General features: G+C 53.1%; 1 protein-coding gene across 4 annotated transcripts in view; it reads left to right on the forward strand.

The window, feature by feature from the left end:
• Positions 1-22,973, forward strand: part of ARHGEF10L (Rho guanine nucleotide exchange factor 10 like) — a 178,967-nt gene that overhangs the window by 27,886 nt on the left and 128,108 nt on the right. Inside the window, exon 1 of one of the 4 annotated variants that reach the window (XM_032300580.1) lies at positions 22,319-22,351. The exons of the other annotated variants lie outside the window; for them this stretch is intronic. The gene's annotated coding sequence lies outside the window, so the exon portion shown is untranslated. Of the gene's footprint in view, positions 1-22,318; positions 22,352-22,973 lie in introns of those variants that run through there. 4 annotated transcript variants of the gene reach the window in all.

Raw genomic sequence — 22,973 nt, forward strand, 5'->3', positions numbered from 1 at the left:
TTTTTTTTTTTTTTTTTTTTTGGAGATAGTGTCTTGCTCTGTTGCCCAGGCTGGAGGGCAATGGTGTGATCTTGGCTCACTGCAACCTCCACCTCCAGGATTCAGGTGATTCTCCTGCCTCAGCTTCCTGCATAGCAGGGATTACTGGTGTGTACTACCACCCCCAGCTAATTTTTGTAATTTTAGTAGAGTCAGTGTTTCACCATTTTGGCCAGGCTGGTCTCAAACGCCTGACGTCAAATGATCCTCCTGCCTCAGCCTCCCAAAGTGCAGGGACTATAGGTGTGAACCACCATGTCTGCCCCTGGGATGGCATATCCTGATCCTTGTCAGTTACAACAGTGAGCAGGCTGACATTAACCTTGCCCTTTGGGTCTTTTTGTTTTGTTTTTTTGGGAGTGTTGCTTTGTCACCCAGGCTGCAGTGCAGTGGTGTGATTTCGGCTCGCTGCACCCTCCACCTCCTGGGTTCAAGTGATTCTCCTCTCTCTGCTACCCCACAGTAGCTGGGATTATAAGCACGTGCCACCATGCCTGGCTAATTTTTGTAATTTTAGTAGAGTTGAGGTTTCTTCATGTTAGTCAGCCTGGTCTCAAACTCCTGACCTCAGGTGATCCACCTACCTTGGCCTCCCAAAGTGCTGGGATTACAGGTGTGAGCCACTGCGCCTGGCCCCCATAAATACCTTTACTAATGAAAAATAGTTTCAAGATTCTAGCTAGTAACAACTCTGTTAAGAAATGCACCATTTTCCAGTAATGTATTAAAAAATAATTCACCAAGTGCCTATGATGTGGAAGTACTTGACTCAGTGCTGTAGGGTGACAGATGAATACAAAGATAAGGTGAGGTTTTATGCTCCAATAACCCATAGTCCAGCAAACAAGGCTACAAACATTGGCGGGATCAAGGGCAGAGAGTGACTGATTTACTTTTGCAAAAGATCCTGTGTGTGCTGGTAGGAAAACTGGCTGTAGAGAGCCAGGGCAGAGTGCAGCTGGGAACCAAAGGGAAGGTGAGGAAAGGTTCCCATTTGGCAGTGAAATAGGAGAAACGTATTGGGTTTGGGTTATATATCAGTGGGAATCAACTGGAATTTCTGGTGGTTTGTACAGAGGGGTGAGAGAAAGAGAAGAACTGAGCATGACTTCTAGATTCTTCTTTTGAGTATGAGTGACTGGTGGTATCATTAAAGGAGATGGTTAAGAGGGAGTGAGGAGCATGGGTTTTGGAGAAACCGAGGGTTAGGATTGGAGCAGGTTCATAGTGAGAGGCTGGTCAGAAGTCCAAGGGGGTAGGCTGGGCACGGTGGCTCACGCCTGTAATCCCAGCACTTTGGGAGGCCAAGGCGGGTGGATCACCTGAGGTCGGGAGTTTGAGACCAGTCTGGCCAACATGGTGAAACCCGGTCTCTACTCAAAATACAAAAATTAGCCAGGGGTGGTGGTGGGTGCCTGTAATCCCAGCTACTCAGGAGGCTGAGGCAGGAGAATTACTCAAACCGGGGAGGCGGAGGTTGCAGTGAGCTGAGACGGTGCCATTGCACTCCAGCCTGGGCAACGAGAGTGAAACTGTCTCAAAAAAGAGAAAAAAGCCCCCAAAACCCAAAAGAAGTCCAAGGGGGTCTCAAGATCCTCTGGCTGGAGTTGTAAACTTGGGCATCATTAGCATATAAAAGGGACAGATGTAACCACCCAGAGGGACTGTTCAGAGGAGAGATCCCTCCACCGGGAAGGGAGCTCTGGGATCTGTTATACTGATAGTCTGGTGGAGGAGGAGGAGCCAGGGAGGGCAGCCTGGAGCTGCAGGGGGATGAGTGCAAGGAACCTACCTTCAGTGCCAGGCACTGGACGAAGCACTTGGGGAGGATCGGCCCCTGGAGTCCTCACAATAAGTCTGTGAGATGCAGCTGCTGTTATGCTTCTCACACTCCGGAGGGGGAAAGAGGTCCAGAGGTGATGCAGTGAACCGGCCAGCAGGTGCTTGGCTGCACAGGGAGTGAGGATCCACACCCAGGGGTCAGTCCATCTCCTTCACCCACAGCATTCCCATGTTGCAGAGGAAGATACCGAAGCTTGTGTTTTCGTTAATTTGTTTTCATTTGTCTGTCCTTGCATTCCTCTCCTTCCAACACATATTTACTGAGCACCTGCTGAATGCTGTGCATTGGGCAAGAAACTGGAGATTCCAAGATGAGTAAGCGATGGTGCCGTTAGTCTGGTGGGGGAGGCGGATGGGCAACAACTGAAGGGTGGGCGGTGTCTGACGCAGGTGGAGGGGCTCCGAGGAGGCTTCCCAGGGCAGTGTCCAAGCCCAGCAGTGGAAAAGGTAGGGTTGGGTCAGGAAGCAGGAGGCATTCCAGGCATGTGCCTAGGCTGGGGGGAGGGATTGGCAGGGCCATGTCAGGGAAGGTGCAGGGGGGTGCTGCAGAGGAGCCCTGTCCTTTGCATGAGGGCCTTGTACTTTATCTTGTCGGCCCTGTGAGCCAGTCAGGTGTTTCGAGGCAGAGAATGATGGGATTAGAACTTTTTGTTTGGGATAGAGACTGAAGTGCAAGAGATAGGAGAGTTACCATGGAAAGATTTCAAGGCTGTAAAAATGCTCTTTGATTCCTAGGTCATTCTCTGAACACTGCTGCTTCCTTACTCCTTCTCAAATTCTGCTCATTCTTCTTTTCCAAAAAGATTTCCAAGTCAGAGAGGTGAAGCAACTTGCCTGAGGTTGCACAGCATGCCAAGGCATCCAGGCTGGGACTGATTTCCTAACTGAAACAACCACAGTCCTTCCCAGGGGTGGAAGTGGGTGGTGAGCAACCCCAGAGATGGGCTCACTGGAAGCTTGAGTTGAAGGTCACCGTTCACAGGTCCCTGTGTGGCTTTAAACACTGCCTTTTTGCAGTCTCAGAGAACAGTTGGTGCTTCTGGGCAGGAGGAGCTGGGAGCTGCATGGGTTATTTAAGCAGTTTCCTGGGCATCTGCTTCCTCCCCAGTGAGTGATGGGAAAACTCCACTGGGCTGGTGCAGGATTCGATTAACAGGTCACATGAGGCCAGTGAGGGAGGGAGTCCCTGCTGGGGAGGACAGATGCCTGGCAGAGGGCGGGGAGAGGGGAGGATAGAGATGGGGAGCATTTCCCAGAGCCATGCGCTGTGAGCTCTGTCATTTTGGGCCAGTGTCTCACCTCTCTGGAGTCTTGGTTCTCTTACCTGTAGAGATAATATGAAATGTGATCAGTAGGATTGAAATAATAACCAGTGTCTACTGCAGGCCTGAAGTGTGCCAGCTACCGCGCGTGATCGTGTTTCAATTTCTCTCTCTGTGTTTTTTTTTTTGAGATGGAGTCTTGCTCTATCACCCAGGCTGGAGTGCAGTGGCGTGATCTTGGCTTACTGCAACCTCTGCCTCCCGGGTTGAAGTGATTCTCTTGCCTCAGCCTCCCAGGTAGCTGGGACGACAGGTGTGTGTCAGCACCCCTGGCTAATTTGTGTGTGTGTGTGTGTGTGTGTGTGTGTGTGTGTGGTTTTTTTTTTAGTAGAGATGGGGTTTCATCATATTGGCCAGTCTGGTCTCGAACTCCTGACCTCAAGTGATCCGCTTGCCTTGGCCTCCCAAAGTGCTGTGATTATAGGCGTGAGCCACCATGCCTGGCCTCTTGTTTCAATCTCTTATCATCTTGTGAGGTGTGGATGGTCATTATCTTCACTTTACAGATGACTCAGCTGAGGAACAGAAAGGGTAGATAATTTGCCCCAAGTCACACAGGGTTCCAGGGAGATCACACAGCTAGTGAATGGCAGAATTTGAATCTGACCATGTGACTCTGGGGCCCTCCCGTGAAATCCTTCTGGTCCCTGTCAAACTTTGTTCAGCTGAGCATGAGTCCCTTCCTTGGTAAATCACCTGATAGGATCCTGTGGGGCACTAGCATTCTGCCCACTCGACTTTGGGACATCCCAATCCCTACAACCCCTTCAGTTTCATCACATACCCTTGGTGCTCCAGTGGGCCTAAGCCCCTGGCTTGTCATCTTGTAGCCACTTGGGGCAGACCTGGGACCAGAATCCCAGCATCGCAGACTCCTGGCCTTCTGCTCTTTTCATTCCTCCAGGGCCTCAGAGGGGCACTGGACTGGGAGCCAGTTGCCTGGGTTCTAATCCCACTTCTTCCTTGAACAAGCCAGAAGAGCTTGGGCAACATTTCATTTTGCCCCCTGCCTTTACCGTAAGCCTCAGTTTCCTCTTCTATGAGATGGATAGATTGAGAAAGTCTCTACCAATTCTAATAATTCATAAGCGTAAGATTTCAGGTTTCTAGGAATCTGTAAGAGTCAAACATTTGCCACCTTTGTCTACTTTCTGTCCCCGATTGCCTGTGGGACTCTCGGAGGTTGAGGTGAGGAAACAGTTCAGTGAGCCCTCTGTAGTTTGGTAGGCTGTAGTTTGAGGGTGGTGGCTCATGCCTGTAATCTGAGCAGTTTGGGAGGCTGAGATAGGAGCATCGCTTGAGCCCTGGAGTTCAAGACCAGCCTGGGCAACACAGTGAGACCCCCAGCTTTACAAAAAAACCAAAAAACAAAAATTAGCCAGGCGTGGTGGTGTGCACCTGTAGTCCCAGCTACTCAGGAGGCTGAGGCTACAGTGAGCTGTGATGGCAGCACTGCACTCCAGCCTGGGCAGCAGAGTGAGACGCTGTCTCTAAAAACTAATTTTTAAAATATATAGTTTAATAGTAGCTTGTGATAATGACTATTACTTGAGTACCACTGGGTGCCAGGCACTGTGCTGGCTGTGTCATGTATTATTTGATGGTGTACTCAACAGGGAGGTGAGTATTAATAGCTCCATGTTAGATGTCAGAACTGAGATACAAAACGTTTACTAGCTTCCCCTAGGGTCAAGTGATTACACTGCTTTTATATGAAAGCAGACTTGTAAGACCAGAGGAAGCGTGGAGGATACATTTGCTAGGTGCTCCCTTGTGGGGGTACAGCCTCTCTACCTCACGTCCCATCACTTGGGGTTCTCTGCAAAACCCGTTCTCCCAGGCCCCAGATGCAAAAATCCACCCAGTTAATCCACCCTTGAGAAATGATGTTGAGTCAGATCTGGAAACACTAAATGGGTGAGTCACAGTGAGGATGATGAGGGGCTAGGCAGGGAGGAACAGTGCTTAGCCCACCACTGGCCAGAGCTCAGCCTTGCCTGAAAGCCCAGCCCGGAGTGCAGGCCTCAGCTATTTACAGAGAAGGGACTTGGGACCACGGAGAGAACGTGGCTGGCAGGGAGGGAGACAGTGAGCTGAGGGTCAGATGACAGAGCTAAAAGGATTTTCAGGGAATCATACCATCCCCATATAGGATGTCTCAGTCCTAGAGGGGCTGGGACTTACCCTAGGACACACAGCCATGGTGCCAGCCCCAGCAACAGCAAGGGATTTCGGGAGGCTGAATCCTCAGCCTCACCTTCTGTCATCCCTCTCCTCCCCTCTCCTTCCCTCCCCTTCCCTCCCCTCCCCTCCCCTCCCCTCCCTTCCCTTCCCCTCCCCTCCCCTCTCTTCCCTTCCCCTCCCCTCCTCTCCTCTTTTTTCTTTTCTTTTTTATTTGAGACAGGGTCTTGCTCTGCCGCCCAAACTGGAACATAGTGGCACAATCACAGCTCACTGCAGCCTCAATTTCCTGGGCTTAGGTGATCCTCCCACCTCAGCCTCCTGAGTAACTGGGGCTGCAGGCACATGCCAACATGCTTGGCTAGTTTTTGCATTTTTTTTTGGTAGAGATGGGATTTCGCCATGTTGCCCAGGCTGGTCGCAAACTCCTGGGCTCAAGCAATCTTTCTGCCTTGCCCTTCTAAAGTGCTGGGATTAGAGGCGTGGGCCACTGTGCCCGATCCCGGGCATCCATGGGCGTGACCTTTCGCCCAGGCACTGTGCTGTTTGCCTTCTCTTTCTCCAATCAGGAGAACAAGAACAAAAAGCAACGACAATAAAGGAATCATCTTGCTAAACATTAAGCATGTTGGTTGCTAATACGGGTAGACTGTGCCCTAGTCCCGCCTCCTCCTCTTCCTAGGTGGATGACTCTGGGCAAGGCACGTGACTCCTCTTAGCTTCCAAGTTCCTTTAGTTGTGTCATGGTTTAAGCAGATTCTGAAATCGCAGCACTTCTCAGTGCCTTTAACGTGGAGTATTGTTATTCTCCAGCAGGGAGACTTCTGCTGTGGCTTTTCCATTGTTCTTTGAATATCAAATGCTTTTTTTTCTCCCAGTGAGCACCTATTAACATATTTCAGGACACAAATGTTTCCCCAAATATACAGATTGAGAACACTGGTGTCGGTTTTTTCTCAGGACTGCTTAAACTTTTTTTTTCTTGCTCTGTCTCTTAGGCTAGAGTGCAATGGCGTGATCTCGGCTCTCTGCAACCTCTGCCTCCTGGGTTCAAGTGATTCTCTTGCCTCAGCCTCCCGAGTAGCTGGGATCACAGGCACACGCCATCATGCCCAGCTAATTTTGTTTTTATAGTAGAGATGGGGTTTCTCCATGTTGGTCAGGCTGGTCTCAAACCCCTGACCTCAGGTGATCCACCCACTTCGGCCTCCCAAAGTACTGGGATTATAGGCATGAGCCACCACGCTCAGCCTGTTTAAACTTTTAAATTCAGACACTGTGGGCTGACTATGGAGTTTTGGGGGACATGTCTACTGAGCTGTGACAGTCAACCCCGCTTTGGGGTCAGCAGCACCATAACCCCTCACTACCTGTTCTTGCTTCTTTCTTTCTCTCATGCCCCCATCTACCCTGGAGTACCCGTTGCTTTATCAGCAGGAGGCTTCCTGGGAGGAAGGTCAGGCTCCTGTAATTGGAGCCATCCTCCTCCTTGGGGCAGGAAGACTGGTTGATATGTCTCAGGCAGAGACAGCTGCCCTGCAAAGGCTCTTCCCAGGGACCCTGGCTCACCTGGGAGCAGATTTGGAGGCAAGGAGGATGTCGAGGGAGGAGCTGAGCCTCCCAATTAGGTCAGGGCAGCCTGTGAGCACAGGGGTGAACTCGAGAGCACAGGGGTGAGCTCGGCTCTGTCATTCACTTTTTTATGACCTTGGGCAAGGCACAGTCCTCTCTGGGCCTCAGTTTCCTCATCTGCGAAATGAGGGCCTGGGCTTAGTGATTTGTTGGTTCCCTTCAGCACTGACATTCTGTGAACTACGTAATGGAGGAATAGGTACATTTTGTACCTTTTGGCCTCACCCTGGCTGGCTGGGTTTCTTGGAGTCCTCCACGGCTTCCCCCTTTAGGAACTTTTCTCTTTCAGAAGGCACAGTGTGTGTGAAGATGCTAGATGTAGGAAGGTGGCCTAGCACCCTGAGAACCGAGAGCCAGTAATTCTCATACATGAAGGTGAGCCTGGCACGAGCCTGCTAATGCGGCAATCCTGCTAAGAAGGCAGACTCCTGGGCCTCATCCCAAGAGACTCTAGTTTTATAGGTTGGTATCAGGAGCTTAGCATCTGCATTTAAAAAAAGCCCTTCACTCAGGTGGCTTCGAAGTCAGTAGTTCAAGGACCACTTTTTGAAAAAGGCTGTTAGACTCCTTGAGCCTTAGGAAAGGCTGGGCACAATGGCACTCACCTATAGTCCCAGCTACTTAGGAGGCTGAGGCAGGAGGATCACTTGAGTCCAGGAGTTAGAGGCTGCAATGTGCTATGATTGTGCTTGTGAATAGCTACTGCACTCCAGCTTGGATAACATAGCAAGACCCCATCCCTAAAAAAAGAAAAAAAAAAGAAAAAGAAAATGCAGCCAGGTGTGGTGGCTCATGCCTATAATCCCAGCACTTTGGGAGGCTGAGGCAGGTGGATCACTTGAGGTCAGGAGTTTGAGACCAGCCTGACCAACATAGTGAAAACTTGTCTCTACTAAAAATACAAAAATTAGCTGGGTATGGTGGCGCAGACCTATAATCCCAGCTACTCAGGGGGCTGAGGCAGAATTGCTTGAACCCAGGAGGCAGAGGTTGCAGTGAGCCAAGATTGTGCCACTGCACTCCAGCCTGGGTGACAGAGCCAGACTCCATCTCAAGAAAAAAAAAAAGAAAACCCAAAAAGAAAATGTGTAGGAACATGCTAACCTTTTGGGGTTGGTGACGGGCTCAGCAGATGCCCTCACCGGCAGTAACAGCCTTCAAGGGCTGGTGACTCCTCTTCACACACACTGATGTGTCCCAAACCTGGCTGATTGTCAGAATTGCCAGGAAGCTTTTGAACAAAATAGGAATTCCTGAGCCTCACCCTTAGAGATTCTGAAGCAGCAGATCTTGGCTGGGACTGAGGAATCCCCATGTTTAAAAGACTCCCTAGGTCTTTTGTTAATTTGTTTATCATTCGTTCAACACAAGTATTTCTGCAGGCCTGTGATGGAATGGCTTAGGCCCAGAGGAAAGACTAACATAATTGTAAGGCCAGACACAGTCTCGGACATTATGTCACCTGCTCTGTGGCTTGGTGAAGGAGACAGACGGTGATTAGGTAGGGATGCTTGGCCAGGCGGGGGAAACACATAGCTGGAAAAATGGTTGGGTCAGACTAAATACTTGGGGCAAAGCTAGGATTTCTGGGTTGTGAGCTCTAGTAAATTCCACAGTGAAATAGAGCCCTGGGCACAGTGTTCTCTGGACACTACTTACATTCTCCTGTCATCCATCCAATCTCCCTCCCACCCATCCACCCACTCACCCATTCATTCATCTGTGTATTCATTTGCACACCCACCCATGCATCCATCCAACCATCTGTCTGTCTGTCTTCCTGTTTGTCCATCCATCCATCCATCCATCCATCCATCCATCCATCCATCCATCCCTCTACTCACCCACCCACTCATCCATCCATCCATCCACCCACTCACCTACCCATTCATCCATTTATCTACCCACCCACCTACTCATTCATTTATCTACCCATCCACCCACCGACACATTTACCCCCTCATCCACCCATCATCTCTTGAATCTCTTCAGTCTGTTAAGGACTGCCCTGGGTATTAGAGAGACAGAAATGAAAGGCATTATTCTTGCCCTCAAGGAACTCACGGTCTAGTGGACTGTCAGAAAACTGAGCAAATGATTCCAGTCCAGAATGTTAGGTACCCAGAATGACAAGTGTCCAGCTGTCTGTCCCAGTGGTCATCATGGGAGACTGCTCTGAGGCCAGCTGCATGTGCTAAGCAAAATGTATTTGGGAGTGACCCAAGCAGATAAGGTATGGAATGGTTTCCAGGCCCAGGAAGGGTCTTGCCTTTGGGAGGGCAGGTCATCATGGCTGGGGCAGGTGGGGACCTCTTCCTTTCCTGACACTCAGGTTCTCTTTGGTTTTCCAAGTGGCCCCATGACGCCTGGGCCACGGCAGATGTTTAGCCAACATGAGTTGTCAGCGAATGGGGAGATCAGTCAGGGTGCACAGGCAGGGTGCACGCAGGGGGTGACACTGTGCCACAGGCTCCCTGGGCTGGGCAGGGAGAATGGAGGGGAGGGCTGAGGGGCCCTTCCTCAGCTTCCTTGGCTTTCAGCTCTTTTCTTGTGCAGATTGGAGCCGTTGCATTAGTGAAAGCCGATGACTCCTTTCCACCAGTGGATTTCCTGCAACCCACAGGGCCCGGCCTTAGCTGGGGTGTGGGGGGAGCACAATGATGTGGGGAGAATGGTGGATGCAGCAGCCCCCAAGAGCCTGGGCCTCTGGAATCAGACTGCCTGATGTAGATCCTCACTTGTGCCACTTGTCAGGTGTGTCCTGGGGCAAGTGTCTCAGCCTCTCTGTTTCAGTTCATTTTCTCAGTTGGGGATAATAACATCCCTACCTCACATGGTTGTTGGGACGATTAGTTCTCCCTGGTAAAGCACTTAGTGCGATCCTGGTACATGGTAAGCATTGGCACAAGGCAGCTTTGGTGTGGAGCTTTGGAGGCAGCCCTGTGATGGGCGGGACGCTAGATGGGGTTGGGTATTTATTAGCTTTGGAGCCAGAAGACCTGCTTGGAATCCCACCCCTACCTCTGACTGATTGTAGAGACGTTGGCAGGCTGATTCAATGCTCTGAGCTCAGATTTGTCATCTGTGAAATGGGGACTGACACTCCCCCAGGGCTGCTGGGAAGATTCACTGGGTCTGATGGCTTATTCTCTGCATTGGGCTTATGACTGAGGTCAGAAAACTCCAAGCAGGAGGAATGAAATCTTCATTTGCTAGGGTGGCATGGATAGCCATGCCTGGCGGTCAGTCCTCAGGGTCTGTAGGGCCACCTCTCTTGGCCCTGGCCTTCTCCCTCAGTTGCCCTCACGGTTGTGGGTTCCTAAGGAAAGGGATTGTCATGTGACTGGGGCCCAGGGTCTTCAGAATGACGTGCTACAGGGCAGAGGGTAAGGCTGGTGCCACTTCATCTGCAGGAGTGCAGGGGAAGGTGACTGTCCTCCCCCAGCCACACTGGGTCTGGGTGCCCGGAAGAGATGGAGGTTTCTGGTGCCTGCCCTGAGTTCAGCACCCCTGTCCCTCCACACCTCATGTTCCTGCTTGGTTTGAATTCTCAGGGTTGGGTGACTCAGGTATGCCTGATGCCCTGAAAGATTTGGGTCATAAGCAGGTCAATATTAACCCACACACATAGCTCTGAATGCAAACCCGTTTGGGCTGGCTGCTTGGGGGACGGCTAGGTTCCGAGTGCCCCCTTCTCCCCCCAGCTGATGGCTAAGGTAAGCAGGTGCCTACCAGGGGAACGAGGACAACTGCTCTGTGCCAGGCGATTGCATTGCATTCCCAACACTGTCTGGGGGCAGGGGCTGCTGTATCTATTTTATAGCAGGGGAGGACACCGAAGTATCAGGAGGAGGCCAGCTTGGTTTGCACGGTTGATGAGAAATGGGCCTGTGGTTGGCACTCGGGAGTGCCTCCCTGCAAAGGCCACACTTTCCCACCTGGATCCCAGCTGCCTCCTTGCTGTTAGGGTCACACGGCAGTGCTGTGTGTATCAGAGGCATCTGAGGTTTTCTGGCTCCGCTTTGCCTGGGCCTCAAATTCTCCTTATGTGAAGTGGGGCCGAGCTGGTTTGGGGTCCCTAGCAGGCAGGAACCAGCCCAGGATACCTGAGTTGTAATCATGGGTCCTGGGCTGGGATTTGGGAGTAACCACCTGGCCAGTCAAACAAGTATCTCTTGAAGACCTCCCAGGAGGCACTGTGGGAACACCCAGGGCAGAGCCACAGTTCCTGTCCTCTGGGAGCTGACGCGTGAGCAAGGCTGGGCAGCGAGAATGGAGGGGAGGGCTGAGGGGCCCTTCCTCGGTTTCCTCGGCTTTCAGCTCTTTCCTTGTGCAGATTGGAGCCGCTGCATTCATGAAAGCCAATGACTCCTTTCCACCAGTGGATTTCCTGCAACTCACAGGGCCCAGCCTCAGCTGGGGTGTGTGGGAGCAGAATGATTTGGGAAGAGTGGTGGATCGGCAGCAGCTAAGAGCCTTGGCCTCTGGAATCAGACTGCCTGATGTAGATCCTCACTTCTGCCACTTGTCGGCTCTGTGTCCTGGGGCAAGTTTGGGGACTTCAGGACTGGGGTTTGAATCCTGGGTCTTAGTCGCTGTCTGGTCTTGGGCAGGTGCCTTCACCTTGTTCGGCCTTTGGGACTCCTGGGGCTCCCTCCAAAGATGGGAAAAGCAAGGCCTACTGCAGAGTACCTTGTGAGACTAAAGTGAGATGGTGTCTGCAAAGCTCCCAGCACGTAGTAGGTGCTCAGTAAGGTGGTCTCCCCTGCCCAGACCCTCAGATGAGTGTCTTGTAAGTCTGAGAGCAACCAGTGGGCCTCAAAGGTGATTGAGGGCAGCTTCCTGTGCCCTGAGCCCATCCCCATGGTGCTGGCAGCTTGGGAGCAGCTTGGAGGGCCCGTCAGCCCTCCCCTCCATTTCATGGTTCTGTGGGCAGCTGGAGATGGGGCAAAAGTGGGTGTCAGCTCCACAGTGGGGTCACTGGGAGGTGGGGCCAGGCTTGACTGGGAAGAGAGGGAGATGCTGGCTTTTCCTTGGTCCTTCCCCCTGCAGCCCTGCAGTCAGAGGCAGCCCCAACGAGGCTCTCTGCAGCTCTGGTACCTTCCTCTCCTGTCTCACAGAGGGGGAAACTCAGAACCCCCAACAGTGGAAGTGGCTTGCCCAGCATCGATGGGTGCTGGTGGCAGAGCCAGGCTGACCCCCCTCCTGAGGCCCACCCGCTCCCGATGCTGCACTCGTAGCTCCTTGGCGCAGGTCCCTGGCACATTCGGGTGCCCTGGCCTCCCTGGCCTGCCCTGGAGCCAGCTATGAAAGGAATATTCTGGGGTACGTGACTCACAAGCCGGCGCTCTTTTTGTTTTCCTTTCTTTTACTTTTCCCTAATACGGTCTCCTGTGGCCCTCACTGCTCCTTTCCTGGGGCTCTGAGAGGGCAGTGCGTTTTGCCCTGGAAAGCCTGGCTTGGCAGGGCTCCTGTTAGCTGCTGACCACAGCGGCTCCATCAGGAAGATTCCATGGGAGGCTGAGCAAAGGCATCAGAGCTGCGCAGACCTGGGCCCTAGCTCAGCCAATCCATTCCCTGGCTGTGTGACCTTGGACAAGGTGCTTTGCCTCTCTCAGCCTCAGTTTTCTGATTCAGTTCAATGCAACCAAAATTTACTGAAGACTTGTTAGTGCCTGGCATGATATTAGCCATTGCAGGTAGAGCAGCTCGCCTGGGAGCCTCAAGATTGAGTTGGGGCTGGGTGTGGTGGCTCACGCCTGTAATCCCAGCACTTTGGGAGGCTGAGGTGGGCGGATCACTTGAGCCTAGCAGTTTGAGACCAGCCTTGGCAGCATGATGAGACCCTGTCTCTACAAAAATTACAAAAAATTAGCTGGGAGTAGTGGCATACACCTGCAGTCCCAGCTACTCAGGAGGCTGAAGTGGGAGGATCATTTGAGCCTGGGTAGCAGAGGCTGCGGTGAACCGTAACAGTGCCACTGCACTCCAGCCTGTGTGACAGAGTGAGACCTTGTTTCAAACAGACAAACAGATTGAGTGGGGGGTCCAGTGGGGCCCCGGATATCCACCTGGCAGTGTTGTGAGGATCTCGTGAAATAACACAGAAAGCACTGTACACGGTTCCTGGTTTTAGTAGAGCCTTGAAAATGCTGGTGCACATTCATGTATTCCCGGCTAGTGAGAGCAGCGCTGGGATTTCATGGAACCTTTGTCACTTTGATTTCACGCTTGTTAGCAGGGAAGTGCAGAGGCTGCTTCTGCCAGTGCTGTGTTGATTTGTCGTGGACACTGGTGAGGTGAGCCAGTCCCTGGCTGTGAGTTGAGGCTGCCATGTTTCCATGTGTGCACAGACCTTTGAAGGAGGAAGTGCAGCCCATGTAGCGTCCTGTCCTAGGGAGTTCACTTCTCTGGAACATGCGGGGCACCCAAGAGGTGTTTGTTGAACTCACAGGAAGGGCAGTGGCAAGCTGGGGCACATCTAGCAGTGTGATTGTCATGGGAGCTGGGGGTCTGGCAGCCACAGCAGGCAGCCATGGGACCATCTGACCAGGGCAAGAGGGGCCCTGGGATGGCAGGGGAAGCTGAGGACCAGCCTGTGCAGGAGGAGGGGCCTCGTTCTGAGAAACTTGAGGACAAGGGGAGGGTTGGGTGGGGGAGGAGGCAGATTTAAACTCTTCTCCTGGGGGACAATGAATCTTCTGCTGAAGAAAGAATTTCAATATGAGGGAATGCTGTGGGCCAGTGAGTCGGGCTTGCAGTGGGGGGCATTTATGGAATACCAACACTGTGCCAGGCACAGGGCTAGGATCAGTGAGCTTGGTCAAGGCTGGGAGGCTTTTATCTTTTTCGTTTGTTGAGACAGGGTCTAGCTCTGTTGCCCAGGGTGGAGTGCTGTGGTGCCATCTTGGCCCACTGCCCCATTGACCTCTGGGCTCAGGTGATGCTTCCACTTTAGCCTCCTGAGTAGCTGGGACTACAGGCGTGTACCACCACGAACGACTAATTTTTGTATTTTTTGTAGACATGGGGTTTTCCCATGTTGCCCAGGCTGGTCTTGAACTCCTGAGCTCAAGCAATCTGCCTGTCTCAGCTTCCCAAAGTGCTGGAATTACAGGCATGAGCCACCGTACCCAGCCCCTTTTTCTTTTGTTTGTTCACTGATGTGTGCAAAGTAGAACAGGACTTGGCTCCCAGAGGTGCTTAATAAATGTGGGTTGAATGAATGAATGATTGGAGGAATGAATGAATATTACCTAACTAGGTCTCAGGAGTGTCATGACACCCAGTTTGCAGATGAATAAACTGAGGCTTCAGGAGTTTGAGTTGCACATTTGCTAGGTTGTGGAGCTGGGATTTGGAGTCCCCACTGTTTGACTCCAGAACCTGTGTCCAGACCCACCCATCTCTTAGGATCCTCAAGGAGGAATGCTTTCTGTGGCTGACAGGTTGGATTTCAGCCTCTTAAAGATCCCTCCTTCATCTGACAGTGGCTGATTGTGGGAAGAAACAAAACGATTGACCCAGACAACAGCTGGGTCAGGGCTGTGAGTGACAGCAGAATCTCCTGCCACGAACTCCTGTTCTGAGCAGTGGGTGCCCTTTCAAGGAGTCACATTGTGAGGGGGATGGATGCTGCCAGCCCCAAGGAGGCTTTCCAGGCTTGGACTGACATCATCGTTATCCTCAGCCACAGAGCAGGAGGGCGCTGGCTCTGGCAAGGCTGGTGCCCAGTGCTTGCTCTGGCCTGTACAGTGGGGCCCATGCCTCAGGGTACCCCTGCTTGGGTGCATCTCCAGGGTGGAGGCTGGATGGCCTGCGTGAATCCCAGGTGTTCACAGGCACATGTGCCTGCCCTCAGCCCAGGCAGTTCTGGACCAGAATGCCCAGGAGCCTAGGGCTGGGGCCCAGAGATACTTGGAGAGGGGCTGCTTTCAGAGGCTCTGTTAGGCGCAGTGCAGTGGCAACACCTCAGGGGGGCCACTGGTCTGGGTGCTTTATCTGTGAGTCCTCCAAGTTCTCCCGATGTGCTGCCCCACTGGGGCCCTGTCCTACCTGCTCCCATGGGTGGGGTCTTTGTGGACCCACCTGAGTGTACCCTGGCAGCACAGGAGCCCAGCTGGCTGGTGCCCAGCTAGTGCCTGAGGTTTTTAACATGCAAATACTGTAGGGGCTCAAGACACGTGCTCTGCAGCCACGTGGCCTGGGTTCAAAGCCCAGCTCTCTCATTTATTGACTGTGTGACTTTGAGCAATTTTCTGCACCTCTCTGTGCTTCTATTTCCTAATCTGTAAAATGGAAATGATAGTGGCCCCTGTCTCAGAGGGTTTTTAGGAGGAAATTGTAGGAGCTACAGGAGTAAAGGGCTTGGATTAGCACTGGGCCCTAAGCACACGGTTAGCACATGTTCGGTGTCCACTGTTGATTTCGGCACCGACATTGGGTAACCCAGGGAGCCACTGCATTTCTCCTGTGTCCGGTGGCTGGGACCTGGGTCCCACTTCCTCAGTAATGCTTGTCATGAAGGAATGAGTCCCTGGATCAGGTCAGTGGAGACGGGAGGAGCAAAGGCAGCACCAGGGCACTTCACTCCCACCCAAGGCCCCATCTGGGCAGCTGGAAGGAAATAGCATGACTGTTATCAGCAACAGGCAGTTATTTCTCGTAGTTCTGAAGGCTGGGAAGGCTGTGACCAAGGCAACAGCGGATTCGGTGTTTGGTGAGGGCCTGTTCCTTATAGATGGCACCTTCTCACTGTGTCCCTGCCTGATGGGAGGGCCTAGCCAGGGCCTTGTTTACAAGGACACTAATCGCATTCACGGGGGCTCCACCATCATGACCCGATTACCTCCCCACGCCCCACCGCCTAATCCATCACCCTGGGGGTGAGGTTTCCGAATATGAATTTTAGGGGGATAGAAACCTGCACACACTGTAGGGCTCAAGGCACAGGCCCCAGCAGCCTTCGTTTCTACCTTCTTCACTTCTCCCTCCTGCCTCACATTTGCTCCTTGCTGCTGCGTCCCAGGCATTGCGGACGAACCATCCCTGCTTTTGGTCACCCTTTCAAGGAGTGGTAACTGATGGATGAGTCCCCTCCAACTCCCCATCGCCTCAATCTAGGCTGGAGGCCACTCTCAGGACTTCCTGCAGTCCCCAGGCCTCCAGGGAAGCCCAGCTGCTACTGTCAGTCAGTCCTCTTCAGTTCTCCTTCACCTTCTGGACCCCAGCGGCTGTGTCCTTCTCACCACAGCAGGGGATACTTGATGAATATGTGTAGAGGGTAGAGCCATGTGCTAGGCTCCGCCTGGGGACACAGGGGAGGAGGGCAGGAGGGCACAGCTCCTGGCTGCGGAGAGCTTGTAGTCTGGTTATTTACTAACTCGGGTGCCAGGACCATGGCTGGGTGCTGAGGACGTGGAGAGGCATAAGATGCGCCTCCACCTTAAAGAGGCGGCAGTACATATTCCCCCTCCCTCTCCGGCTGTCCCCCTCGCCTCACCTCCTGTATTCCAGATGCTGGGCCACGTGGTGCAGACACAGAGATAAGCAGGTTGTGGTCTCTGCAAAACAGGTTCTGTAGCAGAATGCATTTTCTTTAGACATTTGTAGCCTGGTGTTTATCTGCCATGGAAACCACTGGCAGTGGCTTTGGTCTTTGCATTCCTATGACTAGTAATGGTGACACACCCCTGCATTAACAGGCCAACTTCTGCTATAGATCCCCGGAGGTCTTCACCAATGCCCTCTGGTCCGGGATTCCCAACCTTGGCTCTGTGGACATTTGGGCCGGATTGTTCTTTACATTGGGGCTGTCCTGTGCCCTTAGGATGTTTAGCAGCTTCCCTGGCCTCCACCCACCAGATGCCAGTAGTCTCTCCCCTCCCCACCACCTAGTGTGGCAACCAAAGTGTCTCCCTCAGGCCATTACCACATGTCCCTTGGGGGACCCAATAGCCCCCAGTTGAGAACCATGGCCTCCCTTAGATCAGTAAAGCTGTCACTCCAAATCAAGGTTGGATGGGAAATCCAATACTGTCTCCCTCCTCAACATCCCATGTACCTTGGGAGCATCTGTCATCCAGTTTGGCATAAAATGCAGACATCTTCTGGGATGTGGAGGGGCACTTGGAGGCCAGAGCAGCCATGTAGCTTCCCCAGGCCACAGAGAAGCAGGGTCCTGGCAGAACAAACTGGATCACTGCCGGGTCTTCATGCCCCCTGTTCTGTGTGGATGTAATGTTGGGCTGGTCATCACTTGGCCACGTGGAGTACACAGGGCCAGCATCAGACCCAGAAGAGTTGAGTCCAGAGGTCTGACTGTCCTCTTGAATCTCAGTTCAGCCCTGTATTCTCCCTCACCTCACGGCACCTATGACCAGGGGACCAAGTGCTCATCAGCAAATCCCCGAACCTCCAGTGCTTCCTGCGGCATAGGAGTGCTCAGTAAAGATTTGCTGAGGCTGGGCGCGGTGGCTCACGCCTGTAATCCCAGCATTTTGGGAGGCTGAGGTGGGCGGATCATGAGGTCAGGAGTTGGAGACCAGCCTGATCAATATGGTGAAGCCCCATCTCTATTAAAAATATAAAAATTAGCCAGGCATGGTGGCAGGTGCCTGTAATCATAGCTACTCAGGAGGCTGAGGCAGGAGAATCGTTTGAACCCAGAAGGCGGAGGTTGCAGTGAGCCGAGACTGCGCTATTGCACTCCAGCCTGTCTCGAAACAAAAAAAAAAAAAAAAGAAAAAAAAAAAAGATTTGCTGAATGAGCAAGGGGGTTGTTGGATGGCAGAGAGATCCTGAGGGCCGAAGACTAGCTTTTCTGTCACCCCCTTGAATGCTGTTGAACTTAAAAGTCCCCCGAGTGAGGGAGCAGGGTCTGGAGACCTGAGCTTTGACACAGACAGCACATGAGGGAGATGTGACCGCAATCATTCTCTTCCTGCTTTGCACCCTGATCTGGAAGCAGATGGTGTCCCCTTCCTCTGACAAAGAATCGGGCCACAGGATGACCTTGGATAGACCTGGCAAAGGCTCAGTGTTGTCAGGCAGTGTCCAGGTGGCCATCCGTGCATCCGTCCCTCCAGCTCACATTTTCGGGCACCTGTTATGCTTGCTGGCAGCCTGCAAGAAGCGAGCTCTTGATCCCACCTTTCCAGGCCACGGGCCTCTTTCTGCTGGTTACTTGGGATGCTCCTGTGTCAAGTGACACCAGGGATATGCTAGTGGGTCATTAAAGGTTTGCTGCCTGGAGGGGTTTGCTGTCCCTAATTGAGCAGAATATTTTTTTATTTTTGAGATGGAGTCTTGTTCTGTCACTCAGGCTGGAGTGCAGTGGCACCATCTCAGCTCACTGCAATCTCCGCCTCCAGGTTCCTGACCACATAGAGTTCCTGCCTCAGCCTCTTGAGTTGCTGGGATTACAGGCATGGGCCACCACGCCCACCTACTTTTTTTGTATTTTTAGTAGAGACGGGGTTTCACCATGTTGATCAGGCTGGTGTCAAACTCCTGACCTCAAGTGATCCACCTGCCTTGGCCTCCCAAAGTGCTGGGATTACAGGCGTGAGCCACTGTGACCGGCCTAGCAGAATATTTTTTGAGGTCCAGCCAGGAAGTGGAACCTGAGTTCCTGGGGCCGATTCTCCAGCCGGAGTGCTTTGCTTGAAGGGGCTATGTCTGCAGACGGCTCCAAGCTGGCCCTGTGCTGACTGTGCAGATGCAGGGATTTGGAATGTCTCTTTGGCACCATGTACAGAGCTTGGTCATTGCTGCATTTCGCACCAACTAAGGCAACTCTGGCCTCGCTGTCTCTTTTTTGGATCCACCCCCTTCCTGACCTTGACCCTCTTTCCTGGAATCTTGACTTTGAAGGAGGAAGGGCTTCATGCAGGCTTTTGCTTGCTCAGCGTTGGGCCAAGCTGATGGCTTCCTAGCCCACTTCAGTGACCACTCCTTCTCCAGTGAGGGTGGGACTGCATGGTCAGATGCTACTGGGGGGCTTCCCCCTAGGCCTTGCTTTCACTATCCAGGCAGGCAGTGCCTTCCTGGAGGGCAGTGATGGGGAGCTCCAGGACCCTTCAGGTCTAGCCTGGGACACCACCCCTTCTTGTAGGCCAGTGCTTCTGTTCACTTTGGAGGAGGCTGTCATTTATTCATTCAACAGACATTTATTGAGCATTTACTATGTTCCAGGCTCTCAGTGAAACACTTTCTGTGAATTATTATCTCATTCAGTCCTTAGAACAATCCTGTGCCATGGTGATTCTTACAGCTGTCATTGTGTGGAAGAGGAAACCAGGAATCGGAGCAGTGGATGGTGTCTGTATCACAGCTGGCCTCAGCTGGAACTGAGTGCAGAGCTCACTCTCCTAAAAATCCATACCCAGAGAATGATGGTGGTGAAAAGGGAACGTGGAAGGCACCCTGGCAGGACCATAGATTGCTTCAGAGCAGAAATGACCTGGACTAGAGTGGTCCCATTCTTCACTGGGCAAGCAGCAGCGTCTCTACCTGCAGGATGTCGGCAGCGGGACTTGAAGCTCACTGCACCCAGGGTGGCTTCAATGCCAAGGCAGAAGGAATACTCCTCCTTGGGGGAGTTTAGGACCAGGCTGGGGGCCGCATCCACGTTGTCTGGTTCCTCGTAAGTTGCAGGGCAGGATTGGTCAGCAGCAGTTTGGCTCTTCTTAAAGCTAATAGGGAAAGAGGACAGGTGTTTGGGAATAGTTCGCTGTGGGGGATCATGGTCCTGGACCTGACTTCAACCCAGGACAGCAGGACTCAGGGGAAATCCTGTTCATGGTTGATGCTACCTCTCCCTGCTCTTCCTCCTCCAACACCTCCAGCCCAGCCTCCCCTGTCCCCTTCCCACAGCCCCAGGCAGCGTCTTCTCAGATCGTGAAGTTAATTGTAAGGGAGTGGGGTGGACCCATTGGCCTGATCCTGATGGATATTTCTAGCCACAGCTGAAAGACCTTGGGTCTTATCATGGATCCACTTTTGATCAGATTCTTGCCTTTGGACAAATTTCTCTACCTCTCTTAGCCTCAGTTTCCTCCTCTGTAAAATGGGGCTGGGTCCTCCCCATTCCTGGGTTGGCCCTGCCCCCTGGAAGAGCTGGTGGGAGGATTAGGGGAGGCCTGGAGCAGTGCCCAGAGCCGTCTCCTCCAGACATGTCCAGGAACAGCTGGAGCCACACTCACGCCCTTCTCTGGAGAGGGCAGCACATCACCGAGGGGTGTGGTTTGAAATATAAGCGCTGGCTGCTCTGAATTCAGCCAGAGCTATGGGGGGGCTGTGTGGCTGAGGGCCCCCGGGTGTCCTGGGGCTTCATGCTGGGCTAGCATTTCAGGAGACCTCAGATGCTGCTGTCCCACTTGCCCTGCCCTGGTTGGGTGGGTTGAGCTGTTTTTAGCTCTGAGTTTTGCAAAGGCTATTTCTTTTCTGCCCAGAGCTCCCTTGTGGGACAGAGTGAATGGCCCCCTCCCTGCCAGGCAGAGCTTGGGCCTAAAGAAAGAGCTTGGAGCCACATGAGACCCTGCGGACTTTGAAAGGGAGGCCTGGTTTGCTGTCAGTGGGCTGCCAGCCTGGGACACCGGTGCCCAGCCTTGCTCCTTCCCTGGGAAGCTGAATAGATGCCAGGGTCTCACACTTGCCCTGAGGGAAAGGCTGGGGTATGTGCCTGCCTGCTAGCAGCAGATGACAGTGGCAGCCGCGGAGGCTTGCAGGTCCTGTCCCCTTTGCCTGGCCACATGCTTCTGACTCACCAGAGGAAGAATGTGGTCTTTTTGGGAGTAAGTTTTTAAAAATAGTCCAAGTCCTTCTCCTGCCCTGTCCCACCCCTCCCCCTCTGAGCGCTTCCTGGCATCAGCCCCAGACCTCTTTCCACTCTGGTTTTGGGGACCTGCCCCTTTTCAACTTGGCCATGAATCTGTTTGTGAAGCTTGCTGGGGAGCAGCTGTGGTGGATGCAGGCTGGTTTCAGAAGGGAGGGGCCCAGCTGTGGCTGCCTCCTCTCCAGGGGCCCGACTTGGGACTAGGGATTCCTGCATTCCTTTGACGGCGACTATGCCTCAGGTCGCCTATGTGCCAGGCCTGTGCCAGGGGTGCAGATGAGAGTGGTGAACAATGGTCATGGTCCTGCCTTCATGGAGTCCACATTCACATAAGAGGAAACTGACAGAAACAAATAACTGAAATTTGTAGTTGCTGGAGGTGTTAAATCCCGTGAGGATGGCGAAGCTGGGTCAGGGGATGTGTGTGGGCTCTCTGGAGAAGGCAGATACATCCTCTGAAGGTGTGGGCACCAATGTGTGGGTATCTGGGGAACAGCATTTCAGGCAGAGGGAACAGCAATGCAAAGGCCCTGAGGCAGAAGCATGCTTGGGGCATTCAGAGAGCTGACAGGCGGCTGTGACTAGAGTGAGCTGTGCTGAGAGAGTTAGGACCTGAAGTCAGGGAGGCTGTGGGGGCTCTGACATGTGGGGCCTTGGAGGCCAAGACGAGGACTTGGGGCTTCCTTAAATGAGATAGGAAAGCATTTCAGGGCTCTGAACTTGGCTGCTGTGTTGAGAACAAAATGTCAGGGCAGGGGTAGAGGTGAGGGCAGAGGGACTGGTCAGGAGGCATTTGGAATAGCCTGGGTGTGAGATGATGGTGGTTTGGGCCACAGTGGTGTCCGGGGAGGGGGTGAGATGCGCTCAGATTCAGGGCGTATGTTGAAGGTAGTGCCAGCAGGTTGGCTGATGGGTGGGCCCTGGGTATGAGACAGAGGTGCCAAGGATGACTCCAAGGTTTTGGCCTTAGCGGCTGGTGGGATGGAGCCAGCAAGCAGGATGGGAAGACTTTGAGGAGTGGGGTTCTTTGTTCCTGGCAGCATAGTGATCAGGAGTCGGCTGTGAGAACATTAAGGCTGTAATGCCTGATTGATCACTGCATGAAGACAGTGCAAGCAGAGGGGCGGAGCCTGGCGTTCAAGGGCAGGGCGGGCTGGAGGCATCATTATGGCCATGGCTTAGGTAGGACCCACAAAGTGAGCCAGATGGCCCAGGTTGCCCAGGGAGGAGCTGAGGTGGAGCCTGAACCTGAGAGCTGCCAGCCTGGAGGGAGGAAGGAGGAGTGCAGGAAGGAGGAGGGGAGGGAGGAGGAGTGGACTCAGGGGAGCCGGAGGGAGGAGGAGCGGAGGGAGGAGGAGCAGAGGGAGGAGGAGGGGAGGGAGAAGGAGGGGAGGGAGGAGGAGCGGACGCAGGGGAGCCGGAGGGAGGAGGAGCAGAGGGTGGAGGAGCAGAGGGAGGGGAGCCGGAGCGAGAGGTGAAAGAAGGCAGTAGCTGGCAGGTCAGGCAGAATGGTGACTGGAATGGGGGTAGTGGGGGCCTGCAGGTGACCCTGTGAACTGGCTGGCAAAGCAGCGGCCACATACTTGTTTGGGGATAAGTAGCTCAGTGCAGAATGGGAGACAGAGACTGGGGATGGAGCATGGGGTCTCCTCAGAGAAGTCTTGTGAAGGGAGCAGAGAAACGGGGTGGTGCGTGGAGGGGGTGTGGGGTCAGATGAGCAGTAACGCAGCTTATTTATTTATTTATTTATTTATTTATTTATTATCATCTTTTGAGATAGAGTCTTGTTCTGTAGCCCAGGCTGGAATGCAGTGGCGCTATTTTGGCTCACTGCAAACTCTGCCTCCTGGGTTCAAGTGATTCTCCTGCCTCAGCCTCCTGAGTAGCAGGGATTACAGGTGTGCACTACCATGCCAGGCTAATGTTTGTATTTTTATGAGAGATGGGGTTTCACCACTTTGGCCAAGCTGGTCTTGGACTCCTGAGCTCAAGTGATCCACCTGCCTCAGTCTCCCAAAGTGCTGGGATTGCAGGCATCAACCACTGTGCCTGGCCATGCATTTCTGTTTTTTGGGAATGATCAAGTAGGGAGGAACTGTGTCTCTTGGTGGCTTCAGCTT

Source organism: Sapajus apella, unplaced genomic scaffold, assembly GCF_009761245.1.
Source record: "Sapajus apella isolate SASKATOON/1434 unplaced genomic scaffold, GSC_monkey_1.0 scaffold43, whole genome shotgun sequence".
Classification (NCBI taxonomy): Eukaryota; Metazoa; Chordata; class Mammalia; order Primates; family Cebidae; genus Sapajus; species Sapajus apella.